Source organism: Hesperophylax consimilis, chromosome 22 (genome assembly GCF_061612785.1).
Source record: "Hesperophylax consimilis isolate HC1 chromosome 22, BYU_Hcon_1.0, whole genome shotgun sequence".
Lineage (NCBI taxonomy): Eukaryota > Metazoa > Arthropoda > Insecta > Trichoptera > Limnephilidae > Hesperophylax > Hesperophylax consimilis.
This window is the reverse complement of record NC_142857.1, coordinates 24,479,686-24,495,665: the sequence shown is the minus strand read 5'-3', so window position 1 is coordinate 24,495,665 and position 15,980 is coordinate 24,479,686. Positions and strand designations below refer to the sequence as shown.

Sequence of the window (15,980 nt, the reverse complement as noted above, 5' to 3'; positions counted from 1 at the left end):
TGACATCATGAATATCGCCTTTTTTAAATACAGGTGTTAGATAGCAATTTTTCCATAGGTCGGGGAAGCAGCCAGAATTTAATGATTGGTTAAATATATGACATAGTGGATTGGCTATTATTGATGCGCAGTTAATTAGAAAGGCAGGACTAATTTTGTCAGGACCCGCTTTTTTCTTTAAGTCGAGTGTTTTTATTTTGCGTATAACATCAGGAACATTTATATGTAAAGCGGGAATGTGGACCGATTCCTTTGGATGAAAGGGTGGAAGTTGAACATTTGGGATATCATTATCGTAAACATTTTTGAAGAAGTCGGCAAACAAATTAACGATGTCATTAGTATCACTACTACTTTTCCCTTCGAAATACATGTATGTTGGTAGGCTAGGTTTGTTTTTTCTTAGTGAGTTTACATGTGTAAAAAAGTTTTTGGTATTTGAAGGAATAGACTTTTCTGTGTTGAGTATGTATGTTTGATATAATTTTTTGGAGAGCTTTTTACAGTCAGTTCTATATTTATGAAATATTTTGTAGTCTGAGATAGAGTTGCTCTCTTTGAAATTTTTGTGCCAGATTTTTTTGTTAATTATTAAGTGTTTCAAGTCATTATTAAACCATTTGGGGAACTTTGATGGTTTGAATTGAATTAAGGGAACATATTTTTCAATAGCCGTGTTGATGATGGAGTAAAAAGATTCAAGATTTTGGTTAACATTTGTGTTTTTGTCTAAAAAGGACCAGTCTGTACTTTCTAAGTATTTTGTTATCAGTGGATAATCTGCCCTTGCAAAATTGTACGAATATTTAGGAACACTATTAGAGTAAATGTTTAGGAAGTTGTTAGTAATGGTGATGTTTAAGGGAGGATGGTGGGAATCTTCGGGAAGAAGGGGGTCTATGGATTTACATAATTTTACTGAAGGATCGCTACTAAATGCAAGATCTAGTAAGTGGTGATTAGAGTTGTATACGTTATTAATTTGTTTAAGACCTAGGAAATTTGACATATTTATAATTTCACGAGCATTAGCAGATGTATTAAAATGAGTTGTTGAGTTATCGCTATGGGTAATCCAGTCTGTATTGGGAGTATTGTAGTCGCCGATTAGCAGCATTCTAGCTTCCGGATATTTGAGCTTGAGGGCCTCTACATCTTCAATGTGGTTTACGTAAATTTGTGTAATTGATCCGGGAGGAATATAAACACATCCAAGAATGATTTTTCCTAGGTTCGTCTTGAGTAGTAGGAAAATTTGTTCTATATTTTTGTGTTTGCATTTTAGCCTGGATGAAGTTATAGATTTGGTGACTGATATTAATACACCTCCTCCTCTTGATTTGGTGCTGGTGGCGGTACTTCTATCTAAGCGGTAGGTGTTGTGTGAAGTGAAGCCTAGTTCTTCTGTGTTAAAGGACGGATCCAACCAAGTTTCAGTCAGGAAATATATATGAAAGGGATGGATTGGAATCGATGATCTTAGCTCATTAAGTTTTGTGCGGCAGCCTCTGATATTCTGATAGTAAGCCATGATAGGTTTTTTATAGTTATCCTTTTCATGAAATGTTCCATAACCAAATCGCAAAGTGGCTGCCTTATGTCCTCGATAGCCTCACGAATTCCATCTTTGAGGTCTTGAATCGACGCTGGGCTGTTGGCGTAGACCTTCTCTTTCACGTGGCCCCAAAGGAAGAAGTCGCAAGGTGTTAAATCACAACATCTCGGTGGCCAATTGTGATCACCTCTTCGAGAGATAACACGGTCCGGAAACTTTTCCCGTAAAAGATCAACGGTTTCGTTGCTTGTGTGGCACGTAGCGCCGTCTTGTTGAAAGTATACGTTGTCCAGATCAATACCATCCAATTCCGGCCATAAAAAATCATTAATCATCTCTCGATAGCTCATTGAATATCAAAATAACACCTTTTATTGGAAAACCCTGTATTATTCTGACTTTTGACATGGCCTGACTCAAGTATATGATTCACTTGATCGTGCCATCTCTTCCTCGGGCGTCATATATTCTCATTATACCCCTTTCTTTGATCATTCGCTCTACATGCCCAAAAAATCTGAGAGTCCCTTCCTTAATCTTACTGATTACGCCTTACATCATCAGCCTTACATTCTTTGCTGATCCCCACATTTCTCACACGATCAGCAGCATTCCTCATACGCTTTAGGCATCTCATTTATATAGCATTCAGTCTGTAGAAATGTAGACAACGCATCAAATACACAAACTCTCTTTTAGTTCTGTAGAATGTAAAATGGCCGGTTGTTTGTGAACAGATTATTTATTCCCGGTATGTTCCTCGTACAGAGGCGCCCTTCACACAGTTCCGATGACACATTGACAATATGTTTATGTTCCTGTCTTTCTAAAACAAACACTTTTATAACACGTTCTGTAAGGGTCATGATGGCTTGCTGGCTAGGATAAACATAGCTTCTTGACTAGTTCATAAACCGGGAGACCTGAACACAAAATTCGCCTGCACCATCGGATTCAAATATGAAACTAACTAACCATCACGCCGTTTCCCTGCAGGGGTAGGCAGAGAGGACGGACCGCCAAATAAATCGGTCTTGGCACACACTGCTTGCCTCATTCAAATTCATACATCATCTCATACGGTTCCATGATAACTCAACACAGTGACAATTCAACACACTTTTAAAAAGTGATATAAAGTCATTAGAAACGATGAAAAAAATAAAATTTAAACCTAACCTAACCTACTTAACCCAGTTAATAATGTTTTTGTTTCATCACTTTCCATGACTTTGTATAACTTTTTAAAGATGTGATGAATTATCATTTTGATGATTTATCCGGTCACCATCTCATACATACTCTTATTATTATTCTGACACTTGACATGGCCCGAATCAAGTATCTGATTCACTTTGTCGTGCCATGTCTTCCTCGGGCGTCCCCGACTTCTGCTACCATTCGCATTTTGCATCATATGTCTTCCTTACGTCTTACGTCCTCGCTTCGCTCATTCGCTCTACATGCCCTAACCATCTAAGCGTCCCTTTCTTAATCTTACTCATTACGCTTACCTTGCACTCTTTGCGGATCTCCACATTCCTCACACGATCATACATGGTTTTACCACACATACGCCTCAGGGATCTCATTTCAACAGCATTCAATCTACTTTGCATCCTTTCTTTGCCAGTTCCATGCCTCACTTCCATACATCAGGGTAGGTACCAGCACTCAATTGTGGACTGCTAACTGCTAAATATGAAACCAATATGCCGGTATTACAGTTGCTTTTTAAGCTTGGCTTAATTCTTCGATTTTGAATTTCTATTGTATTTTCTTAATAGAATGAACGAATTAATGGAGTTGAATCTTAGATGTGGAAATTAACCCACTTCTCGACTTCTGATCAAGCTGAAACTCGACAGATAGACTCGTTGTTGCTGAAAATAAATTCTATCATTTGGTGGCACGCGTTCACACACACGCGCGCTAAACTAAATCGGATATAATAGTGATTTTTTTGGGGTATTATGCCATGTTGCGCTACTTCCTTCTTTAGCCAACGTTTCGGACAGCATTGCAGTGTCCATCATCAGTGTAATTTATTACACATCTGCCCTGATGGACACTGCAATGTTGTCCGAAACATTGGAATAAAAACGAGGTATCGCAACACGGCATAATACCCCAAAAACAAATCACTATAATACCTTTGGCCTTGAAAATCCCAAATCATACAAAAATTGGATATTTTTATCCGTGGCACTATCTAGGTTAGGTTAGGTTTATATTTTTATCCGTGGCACTATCTAGGTTAGGTTAGGTTTATATGTTTATCCGTGGCACTATGTAGGTTAGGTTAGGTTAGGTTTATATGTTTATCCGTGGCACTATCTAGGTTAGGTTAGGTTAGGTTTATATGTTTATCTGTGGCACTATCTAGATTAGGTTTATATGTTTATTCGTGGCACTATCTAGGTTAGGTTAGGTTCGGTTTATATGTTTATCCGTGGCACTATCTAGGTTAGGTTAGGTTAGGTTTATATGTTTATCCGTGGCACTATCTAGATTAGGTTTATATGTTTATTCGTGGCACTATCTAGGTTAGGTTAGGTTCGGTTTATATGTTTATCCGTGGCACTATCTTAGGTTAGGTTAGGTTTATATGTTTATCCGTGGCACTATCTTAGGTAAGGTTAGGTTTATATGTTTATCCGTGGCACTATGTAGGTTAGGTTAGGTTTATATGTTTATCCGTGGTACTATGTAGGTTAGGTTAGGTTAGGTTTATATGTTTATCCGTGGCACTATCTAGATTAGGTTTATATGTTTATCCGTGGCACTATCTAGATTAGGTTTATATGTTTATCCGTGGCACTATCTAGGTTACAAACCAATTTCATTAGAAACTTTGTTGCCATTTAAAAAGGTGGCTGCCAAAAATATGGAAAAATTTATTTGCAAGATGATTGAAATATGAGATCGCTCAATAAGTAGATTCCAATGGTCAAGTGGTGTAAGACAGGAGATCCTGGGTTCGGTTCCTAGTTGTGACCGTTATCTTTGTATTTCTTTCTGTGTCTTGTTCTGTTTCATGCTTCGTTTAGAGTATTTATCTTCTTCTTCAATGATATGCCTTTAATCTTCTAATAATTGATTTATTGTCTTCAAAATTATAACATATTTCCATTTTCGTCAATTTTCGTAATGCTTTCAATTATATGAAAGATAATGTCTTTTTTCATCACAGTTTTTTTGCCATAGCGAAACAGCTAAAAATTTTAATAATACTTCGACAAGCACTTAAAAGGAGAGTAAAATAAATCATCAAAGGTTCATGTTATGCGCGTGCATATACCTCGTTTTATGGACCATTTTTTATGCTACATTAAAAATGTATCTCGCAGTATTTTTAAAGGTTCCTTGCCCTCTTCATTGAATTGCGTGGGTTCTTTTGGGAAATGCAATAGGAAAACGAATGTGTATATTTATTTATTTATGTGAATACCGCCCAAGAGTTCCAACTGTCCGGAGTCAGTGGGACTATGGTATCTCCAAATGTGGCATTTGGTAGGGCTGAAGAGAGTAGGAAAGGCTAAAGAAAGAAGGTAAGATGGAGGTTGAGAAAGTATCTTCTTGATGGGGTGAAGAGAGTAGGAAAGGCTGAAGAGAGAAGGTAAGATGGAGGTTGGAAAAGTACCTTCTTGACGGGGCTGAAGAGAGTACGAAAGGCTGAAGAGAGAATGTAAGACGGAGGTTGGGAAAGTACCTTCTTGGTGGGGCTGAAGAGAGTAGGAAAGGCTGAAAAGAGGAGGTAAGATGGAGATTTGGAAAGTACTTTCTTGGTGGGGCTAAAGAGAGTAGGAAAGGCTGAAAAGAGAAGGTAAGATGGAGGTTGGGAAAGTACCTTCTTGATGGGGCTAAAGAGAGTAGGAAAGGCTGAAAAGAGAAGGTAAGATGGAGGTTGGGAAAGTACCTTCTTGATGGGGCTAAAGAGAGTAGGAAAGGCTGAAAAGAGAAGGTAAGATGGAGGTTGGGAAAGTACCTTCTTGATGGGGCTAAAGAGAGTAGGAAAGGCTGAAAAGAGAAGGTAAGATGGAGGTTGGGAAAGTACCTTCTTGATGGGGCTAAAGAGAGTAGGAAAGGCTGAAGAGAGAAGGTAAGATGGAGGTTGGGAAAGTACCTTTTTAGCTATTCAGATCTGGTCACCAAACACGGATAAGCATGGTCTTTAGCCATAGCCATAGTAGTAGAGTAGGTACTACTCCGAAAACTAGGTTATTTTTCATATTACCACTTATGAAATATCACTTTTTTAATGTGCATACCGCACAGTTTAATGTAAGTCCCAACCGTCTAGAGGAAGTGAGACTAGGTATCCCCAATTGGGGTATGTTGGGAGGCTGAAGGTAGTTGGGAGGGGGAGGTAATGGGAGGATAATGAAGACTATAGCATCCCCAATTGGGGTATATTGTGAAGCTGAAGGTAGTGGGGAGGTAAAGGAGCGGGGAAGAGAAAGGTGGGGAAGTACATGGATATTCTGATCTGGTCACCAAACATGGCTAAAGCCATTTCAAGCAACGTTTCAATTCTGAATGGTGGTCTCACACCAGGGCGATTACTAGGGGTATCTTCCACTCGGAACGTGCCGCAAATATACCTTATATTATTTTTAATTAATAAATTGTGAAATAACACCAATTAATCCCAAATTTACTTGCGCACGCAGGGATTACAGAGCCTTACCCCTCGACCACGGACGCCGTCAAAAACCAAAAGAGTACTATTTTCCTTCATAAGCCTTCTGGCGCACAACTAAAACCCCGAATATCTCGAATTCGAAAATGTGCGTCTGTCATCCATCCTACTAATCTGTGGGCGACCTCTGTTTCCTTTTCCCAATTATAAGGAAGCCGTCCGATAAAATCTGAATTCAAAGACAATGAATTAAGCTTAAAATTACTAGAAAACTCTAGATTTCCGTGTTTGGGCTGTGAAAGGATTCAGATTTTTAGGAAGAAAGATTAGCAAAAACTAAAATCAAAATTGGCGCAATTCTGCAATATAAAATTATTGTATTATGGAATGTAGATACGTACCGTACTACAGGCTATCTCAGTAATTAAGGATTTACTCAAAAGTTTTCTGAAAAATATCAAAAAATTAATGTCCGGGATTTGAACGAGGGATCTCTCGCACCCAAAGCGAAAATCATATCTCTAGACCTAGAGTACCAAGACAAACGAACCAAATGTGGAAAACAATACAAAATTAACAAGAAAACGCCGTTTTATTTCTATACTTGCTGACGTGTACCCGGAGTTGGTGGGGGTTATCCTTAAGAGATAGATACATACCATGAAGGACTTATAGGTTTTTTAAGATATACAATTCCGTAGTATATTATTTTGATGTATCTCATGAGGTTTAGGCAGCGTTAACAAGCAACGAAACCATTGATCTTTTACGGGAAAAGTTTCCGGACCGTGTTATCTCTCGAAGAGGTGATCACAATTGGCCACCGAGATCTTGTGATTTAACACCTTGCGACTTCTTCCTTTAGGGCCACGTGAAAGAGAAGGTCTACGCCAACAGCCCAGCGTCGATTCAAGACCTCAAAGATGGAATTAGTGAGGCTATCGAGGACATAAGGCAGCCACTTTGCGATTTGGTTATAGAAAATTTCATTTTAGGATATGGTCCTGTAGGCGTGGTCGTGGTGGTCATTTGACTGATGTTATTTTTCACTATTAACGTCATACCTTCCTCTTTATAATGAAATAAACATTCGATCATTTATATTAAAAAATGGTATTTTTCTTTGAATATCAAAATAACACCTCTTATTGGAAAACCATACATATGTCAACCTTCCGGAAAAAATTCTCTAAATGATGCTGAAAAGTCAATCAAAATCCGTTGCATAGAGAAAAGATATATGTTTTTTGTGCATTATTTTATTTTATTTGTTTTTTCAACATTTTTCCAATAAATAATTTAATACGAGAAAATAACTAAATGTTTAGTAGCTCTAATAGCTCGGCGAGCGGAAATTAAACCAGCCACCGCGCACTGCAGATAATAAACCATTATTTGGTGTTTTATTTAGTCTTTAATTATTATTATGAGTTACGTGTTATAAAGACTCGAATATTTAAAATGAAGTAACATGGGCTTACTTTCACTATATTTGGGGAGAATTTTTCTCTTTTCTACATTATTTTTGGGAGAGGTACAGCCTCCCCTGTCTCATTAAACGAAATGCCACTGGTGGTGGCTTCTATCAGCCACAATCAAAGGGTGACCATAACTAGAATTACAAAAGGGATAGCACAATTATTAACATCAACAAAAAAGCAACAATAATATTTAAATAAAAGTCGTGACGATTAGTTCGTTTATTCTTTATTTAGTTATTTATTTAAGTACTCTCATGGAATCATTATAGTTGTCCGTAAACCAAAAGGACAAACTATCCATTAAACTTCAAAACTGACAGTTCTACGACATTAAATCTCGTATTGCACAGTGCTATGCCTTTGAACCAAAGGCGTAGCAAAGGTTTGGTCAACCTGGGCAGTCGACCGGGTGCTAGGGTCCCTGACCGAAAAATCTCCCCATCCTCTGATATCATACTTATTTAAAAAAAATAATGTTATGACCGGCCGTTATTAGGTTCTCCTCCAAAACTAAGTGGGAGGGGGGAGGATAGTTTTATAATTTTAATTTTTTTTTTGTTTAATTTTATTATTCGAGAGCCGCAGTCTGCGTCCACTGCCAAATTCCAAATGTAGATTGTTGATAATTCAGCGCTTCTTAGTACGCTCTATGATTGATCGGGGAAGGGGCGTTGTAGAAAAATATACCTTAAAAGGTAACCTCTGATCAAAGGGTATGATTTTCGCTTTTAGGTGCGAGAGGTCCCGGGTTCAAATCCCGGGCGAGCATATCATTTTTTGTTGTTGATAGAAATGTAATCTCTTGCATAGAGGATTCATTGACCTATCCTATAAGCAGTTGTTTTCTTTATCCTGATTATTATAATATTTTTGAAAATTATTTACCCAGAAATCATTTTTGACCAAAAACTCTTGCTTTGTATCTCATAAAACTTCTATTGCTAACAGGGCTGTGAAAATATTGGCTTTTTAGTAAAGCTTTCCAACGATTTTTAAATTATTGAAACATTCAAAATTCTTTTCACATCTCTCTTTAGAGGTATTCTAAAATACAACTCTACAATTTGGTTACTTTAATAATCACATTAACATCATTGAAAGAGTCCAACGCAAATTTTTGAGGTGTATTAATTTTATCCAGCTGATCATTTACAAATTTTTTAGCTGTACTAATTTTATCCAACTGATCTTTACAGAATTTTTGGTTGTATTAATTTTATCCAACTGATCATTTACAAATTTTTTGGTTGTATTAATTTTATCCAACTGATCATTTACAAATTTTTTGGTTGCATTAATTTTATCCAACTGATCATTTACAAATTTTTTGGTTGTATTAATTTTATCCAACTGATCATTTACACATTTTTTGGTTGTATTAATTTTATCCAACTGATCATTTACAAATTTTTTGGTTGTATTAATTTTATCCAACTGATCATTTACAAATTTTTGAGGTGTATTAATTTTAAACTTCCTTTAGAATCAATAGAGTTTTTATTATATTCATTGAAATTGTTGAAGTTAAGTGATAGATTTTTTTTAAAATTTTTATATTTTTATGTAAAATTGTAAATGATCAGTTGGATAGCCCTTATACATGTTGATTCACTTTAATGTTCGTACCATGAGATCAACGTTACTTGGGAAGTATTATTGTAACAAATATACAACGGTTTCAGGCTCCAATTCTGTTATAAATAGATTACTCACTATTTGTAATTCGTTTGCAATGTTAGCTGATGTTTTTAATATGCCTCTGTTTGAATATAAAGCTGTACTAATTAAACATTTTAGCAGTGCATATTTTAACGAGGTCACTGCATAACAAGTTTTTGTTTTGTTTTTGGTTCTTCTTCGTTTCTTTCGCTAACTTTATACTAATGTTTATTATTTTTCCCTGTTTACTTAAGGCCCCGTAGTAAGCGTTCAACGATATTTTGAAAGGGATGTATGTAAATAAGAATGTTAGAGGAAACGCGCTAATATTTAAAAAAAACGATAATAATTAAGATGGTGAAATTTTTAATAAAAAACGACTCGTTTGAAATAGAGTGAAAATCTATCGAATGCTTCAATTGCATTTAAAGATACACTGTGGTTTTTTTCATGCCTGTAACATATTAAATAACATAACAAAAAGTATTATTAATAATTTTCTGAATTTACTTTGCGATTTTTTTCTATTGAGGTTCTAATATAATTAACGTTTCGCTAACAAAATGCTAGGATTTGTTCTTCGTAATGCGAGATCATTTACTAATGGAATTGCAATACGGAGAACATATGAAGCACTTGTCCGCAGTATCCTGAAATACAGCTCCATTATTTGGGCCCCTTCTGAACAAAACCATATCTTAGAAATAGAAAAAGTACAAAAAAGGTTTATGCGTTACCTGTATATGAGGGAATATACATACTATCCATTCCTGTATCCATCCTTGTTCTTAACAGGAATGCTCGATTTCAATACATTAGAAGCCCGCAGAAAAATAGTTTAAGGCAAACACTTTTTTAAGTTAATCTCTGGTACAATACATAATCCGCCTATGTTGAAAGAGGTTAACTTTTATGTCCCTAACAATTATACTCGAGGGAGATCCCATGTACTCTTATATGCCCCGAAAGCGAGGACTTCTGCCTATCAGAACGCGCCAATAAACAGAGCGACTCAACTGCTTAACGATTCTGCATTAGCCATCGACATTTTCAATGACACCTGCAGACAATTCAGTAACTATCTTATAACACATGTTACAAAATAGTAAAACTGCCTGTGTAAACTTTTTAATTTGTAATCTTCTCCATGATATATTGGTGTATAACCGTTTCATGGAGAACATGAAAAAATAAATAAATAAATAACAAATGTATTATAGATATTATATTATTTATATTATTTGACCGGTCAGTGGTTGAGTGGGCATAGCGCTTGGGTCTCACCCGAGCGTCGCGTGTTCGATTCCTCGGCTGGCTAAGTCCTCCATCACAACACAAGCAACATTTTCGGCTTTCTGTGGTGGTAGTAGGAGATTTTCAAACATTGTTGGGTTATTCGTAACCCGGGAATGTTTGTCTTTCTTTTTAAAAAAAAAAAAAAAAAATCTTAAAAAATAACTATTTTTAAGACTTAAAGAGTTAACGAGAAACTTATAAATCGGTAGAAATTGAGAATGCGGAGGCTCAACTTACGTAAATGGTACTTGTGTCGTTAATTCTAAATAAAGAAAACGTGTATTTTAAAGTTTGCAATAGGTACCTTAATAATACATCATAGCTGAGTTGACAACGTCGGGTTCCCATCTAGGCGTGGTGGATTTAATTTCCCTGCTAGCTTCCACCCATTGCATAAGCGACATTTTCCGCTTAGATGTTTTCTTAAATATTGACTCGTAATGGTTATTCGTAACGGTTATTCGTAACGATTATTCGTAACGGTTATTCGTTTAAAAAAACGCATTGTTTTCAGAATTTTTGAGGTTAATAAAAGCTTTTGGTCACTTTTCTGCCAGAATTATTTTTATTGTATTGGGACCCTATTTACTATTTACTGGTCCTGTCACGCCACTGTTTCGAGTGACAGTGCTCTGCAACAATTTAACTTTGAGGACAGCCGTCTTGTGGAGTCAAGCCTGTAGCCGCACTATAGTAACTTGTACCTACGTATTAATATTTAAGTGCTTTCGGTTCTTAGCCGTCGAACTTAACGTCGAATCGTTACAGTTTCGCACCGTTTACAATTTGCTTTGATCTCGGTTTTTAATATCCGCGAAACGGCGCGTGCTAAAGCTTTTTAAAAATGCTAAATCGTGTCTGTTGAGAGATGCTGCTTTGGGGTAAACGTATTGTCGGTCGAGTTCTTTCATCAAACTCTTTGGCCCTACTCCTCTATTCCAAATCAAAACCGTGTGTTCTTGAAAGAAAAACACAATTTACAACAAGTAAACTCTTAGAAGAGCAACCAGAGATGCATTGATCAAAATTCCTATACTTTCTTGAAATATCATAAAATTTGACTTCACTTGTCATGATTAGGAACTAACACCCATAACAAGTCCAACAGAATTCAGGTTTAAACTAAAAACTTACCTTTTTAAGCTGTCATACCCTTAAATTAAATATACCATTTCTGAGAAAAAGTCCAAATATTAATATGTCCTAAATGTTAACTAAGTGTTAAACTCAAGTGAACTAACTACCAGGTAAGTATGGTACTGTATATTATCTCCATATATAGTTAGTAATAACATAAATCATTGTAGAAATGTTTTATATATTTGTACAGCGCCCTCGAAGCGATTTTGAACAAAAACGGCGCCATACAAATCATCAAAATATTATTATTATTAGTTTTATATGTTTTTTTAAGCCAATCTCTTTAAGCCAGATTTTTATTCTTGATTTGTAATCATTCAAATTTTCTAGTCGCTTTATATCTGGGGGAAGGATGTTGTCGAGTTTTGTAGCAAAATAAATGTAATTTCTTTCTCCGAATGTGGTTTTATGACCTGGAATATTTTTTATGTCATTGTGATTTGACCTATTGGTATTGTAGAGGATTCAGTATTTTTGAATAGTTTCAATTGTATATTTTTAGCATATATTTGTTGTACATTTGATACATCAAAACTTTTGAAAATTTCAATCGAAAGCGTTCTTATGAGTACCTTCAGTATGGTCTTTATGGTGCCTTTTTGAATTATGTTCAGGTTATTTATTTATTTTATTATTTTGCTTAGTGACATTAGTTTTTAAATTCAAATGTAGAGATGTTTTTTTTTCAATATTAGTGTTTGTAAATTGCATCTGTATGTAGGTGGTGGGTTAAACGAAGATTGTTGTTGGTAATCTGACCTCTTTTCTCTGTGCAGAAGTCCTGTGGCCAGACGCAGGGGTGGAGTCCTCACTGTCAGATCCGGAGCCCCCGTGAGAGGCCCCTTGCCTGCCGCGGCTACGCCCCGCTGACTGTAGGCAGGCTGGAAAAAAGGAACTTATTGAAAAAAGCGAAAGTATGGATATAATTTGGAACTTGAGACAATATGGCGAAGGTTTTAACTTCGCCTATCAGAACTGTGTATTCCTGAAAATACCAATTCACCACAGTCAACCAACCCTCTTAGGTCCTCATCAGCGGCATCAGCTATCGGAAGGATGAAGGAACTAAAGCGTACACCAAGAGGTCGAGCGCGGACGATCGATAAAGCCCTATGTCGACACGATATTGACGAAATCCGTCATCTATGGTCAGTTAGCGATATTTGCGAACACGGTCAGAATATTTTTCCGATAGTCAGTAGACAAAAGCCGCTGCTTTTAGCGCGACCTCCGAGGTATCGTTTTTTTCCTGTCAATATGCATAGCTTTTTGGATAATGTCATTTGTTATGCAAAATATATGGCTTATTAATGAAATGAAGTTGACTAACGAAGCTCTTAGAATTGAAATAAATAGTACACACAATCCATAAACTTTATTAATTCATCTGATAAACAAAAGTTGTTAGTCATAAGGCACAACTAAAGACCTCATGAACTAATTATAATAATAATAATATTTGGATGATTTGTATAGCGCCGTTTTTGTGCAAAATCAGCTCAAGGGCGCTGTACAAAATATATAATACATTTATACAATGATCTATGTCATTACTTACTATAAATGGATATAATATACAGTACAATACTTACCTGCTAGGTCTCTTGAGATTAACAATTAATTAACATTAACTAATTGTTTATTAGCGAAATTTAGATACAAACATTTAGGACATTATTGGAAAATTGGATATAATTGGACTTTCTCTCAGAAACGGTATATTTAATTTAAGGGTATGACAGCTCTCTTTTTAGTGTCAAAAGTACCGCCAGTGTTGCCAGCGTTATGCCATTTGAATTTTTACAATTGCCATAATCATCCTATTATTCTGCAATTATCGATCCCTCAGCGTTTGGACTCAGAGATTAAGAAGAGTTGAACCAGTCTTGCACCTCCCTTGATCATATTATGTAATGGTAGAAAAGGGGAAATAGATAGTAATAAAAATATCGTAGAGTTTTGAAAACAGACAGATCAAGTAAGTTTTTCAGCTACACCTCTCGCCGTGGTTTTGCATCAAAGAGCAAAAAAATTGGGCTCGTCCGGGATTTGAACCCGGGACCTCGCGCACCCAAAGCGCAAATCATACCCCTAGACCAACGAGCCAACTGAATAAGTAAAACAAATATGCAAATATTTTTAAAATAAATTATAATGTATTGTAAAAGTGAAATCGTGACACATTAACGTTTTGTGGTGACACTGCAGCTAGAATAATGCATTACCTATTGCAATATGAATATGCATAATTAGTAGTTAATTAAGTTGTCATTTAAACATGGCTCGTTGGTCTATGGATATAATATACAGTACAATACTTACCTGCTAGGTCTCTTGAGATTAACAATTAATTAACATTAACTAATTGTTTATTAGCGAAATTTAGATACAAACATTTAGGACATTATTGGAAAATTGGATATAATTGGACTTTCTCTCAGGAACGGTATATTTAATTTAAGGGTATGACAGCTCTCTTTTTAGTGTCAAAAGTACCGCCAGTGTTGCCAGCGTTATGCCATTTGAATTTTTACAATTGCCATAATCATCCTATTATTCTGCAATTATCGATCCCTCAGCGTTTGGACTCAGAGATTAAGAAGAGTTGAACCAGTCTTGCACCTCCCTTGATCATATTATGTAATGGTAGAAAAGGGGAAATAGATAGTAATAAAAATATCGTAGAGTTTTGAAAACAGACAGATCAAGTAAGTTTTTCAGCTACACCTCTCGCCGTGGTTTTGCATCAAAGAGCAAAAAAATTGGGCTCGTCCGGGATTTGAACCCGGGACCTCGCGCACCCAAAGCGCAAATCATACCCCTAGACCAACGAGCCAACTGAATAAGTAAAACAAATATGCAAATATTTTTAAAATAAATTATAATGTATTGTAAAAGTGAAATCGTGACACATTAACGTTTTGTGGTGACACTGCAGCTAGAATAATGCATTACCTATTGCAATATGAATATGCATAATTAGTAGTTAATTAAGTTGTCATTTAAACATGGCTCGTTGGTCTAGGGGTATGATTTGCGCTTTGGGTGCGCGAGGTCCCGGGTTCAAATCCCGGACGAGCCCAATATTTTTTGGTTAATTTTCCGATTTTGTTCCTACAATTTTTCAATAAATGGGATAGCAGGCAGCGTAGAAACCATAATAATTAAATTACAGAGCATTTTGCATAGCCCCCTTCTTTGGTGAAATGTCTTTCGTTAATTTAACTAATTTACCCTTGAATGCTTTTGAAATAATTTTTCTACGGCACTGTAACATATATACCATAATAGTTATTGAAATAGAAAACGAAAATGGTCCTCGAAAGAGAGTTTAGAAACTAATATAACTGACGTAAAAATAAGACTGAAAGCTGTAGAAATGAGAGCCCTGTGGAGTATGAGTGGTAAAACCTAATATGATCGTGTGAGAAATTGCAAATAATACAAGACTGATAAACTCGTAATGAGTAAGATTAAGAAATAGACGATTAGATGATTTGGGATGCAGAGCGAGTGAAATAAGAAAGGGGTGCAAAGAAAACGTATTACGCAAATGGAACGCTCAAGACAAATATGGCACGATTCAGTTAACCAAATATTTGAGATAAGGGTATGGGTACGCTGTGTGGGGTGTGTTTTTAAGGAAATAAAGGAGAAGAAGTTCTGCAAAGGAAAAAGGTATGAGGTATCTGCAGGGTAGTGTGTCCATGAGTGACGGAGTATGAATTCATTTCTCCCATTGCAGTGCAAAGTGATGGGTCGATAGAATCTGCTGGAGAAGTCAAAGGGTCTCCCTTAACCAGTGGCTCCCGATCCTACCCGCCACGCAATAGGTGGGCAAATGCATCCGCCGCCAAGACCTAGTCAAACCTCCCCCCTTAAAGCCAGACACCCCTCCTTAACCAAACGTAGCGAACCACTTGGGGTGACATAAGGCAGAAGTGTTGGTTATCCAATAAATGCTTTCCGGGGCGACGGTACCCATGCCTCACGGATTGAGCTTAACTGACAACAGTGTGTTAGAGTGTTGGTATGAGGCAGTCAACTATTAGATCAGCAACATCATCAGCTGTAGGCAGACTGATGGAACCTAAGCGCAAGCCAAATACTATGTTTGGTGATCGCGCTTTCGGAGCATCTGGGCCGAAGGCTTGGAATAAACTTCCTCCGGAACTAAGATCCATAACAAGTCCAACAGAATTCAGGT

General features: G+C 36.5%; 1 protein-coding gene and 3 non-coding genes across 4 annotated transcripts in view; 2 read left to right on the top strand and 2 right to left on the bottom strand.

The window, feature by feature from the left end:
- Window positions 1-15,980, top strand: part of Ogg1 (8-oxoguanine DNA glycosylase) — a 427,234-nt gene that overhangs the window by 181,121 nt on the left and 230,133 nt on the right. The gene's annotated exons all lie outside the window — the stretch shown is intronic.
- Window positions 13,808-13,879, bottom strand: TRNAP-UGG (transfer RNA proline (anticodon UGG)). The gene has a single exon. It is a non-coding gene; the product is annotated as a tRNA-Pro (tRNA).
- TRNAP-UGG (transfer RNA proline (anticodon UGG)) lies at window positions 14,538-14,609 on the bottom strand. Its single transcript has one exon. It is a non-coding gene; the product is annotated as a tRNA-Pro (tRNA).
- TRNAP-UGG (transfer RNA proline (anticodon UGG)) lies at window positions 14,784-14,855 on the top strand. Its single transcript has one exon. It is a non-coding gene; the product is annotated as a tRNA-Pro (tRNA).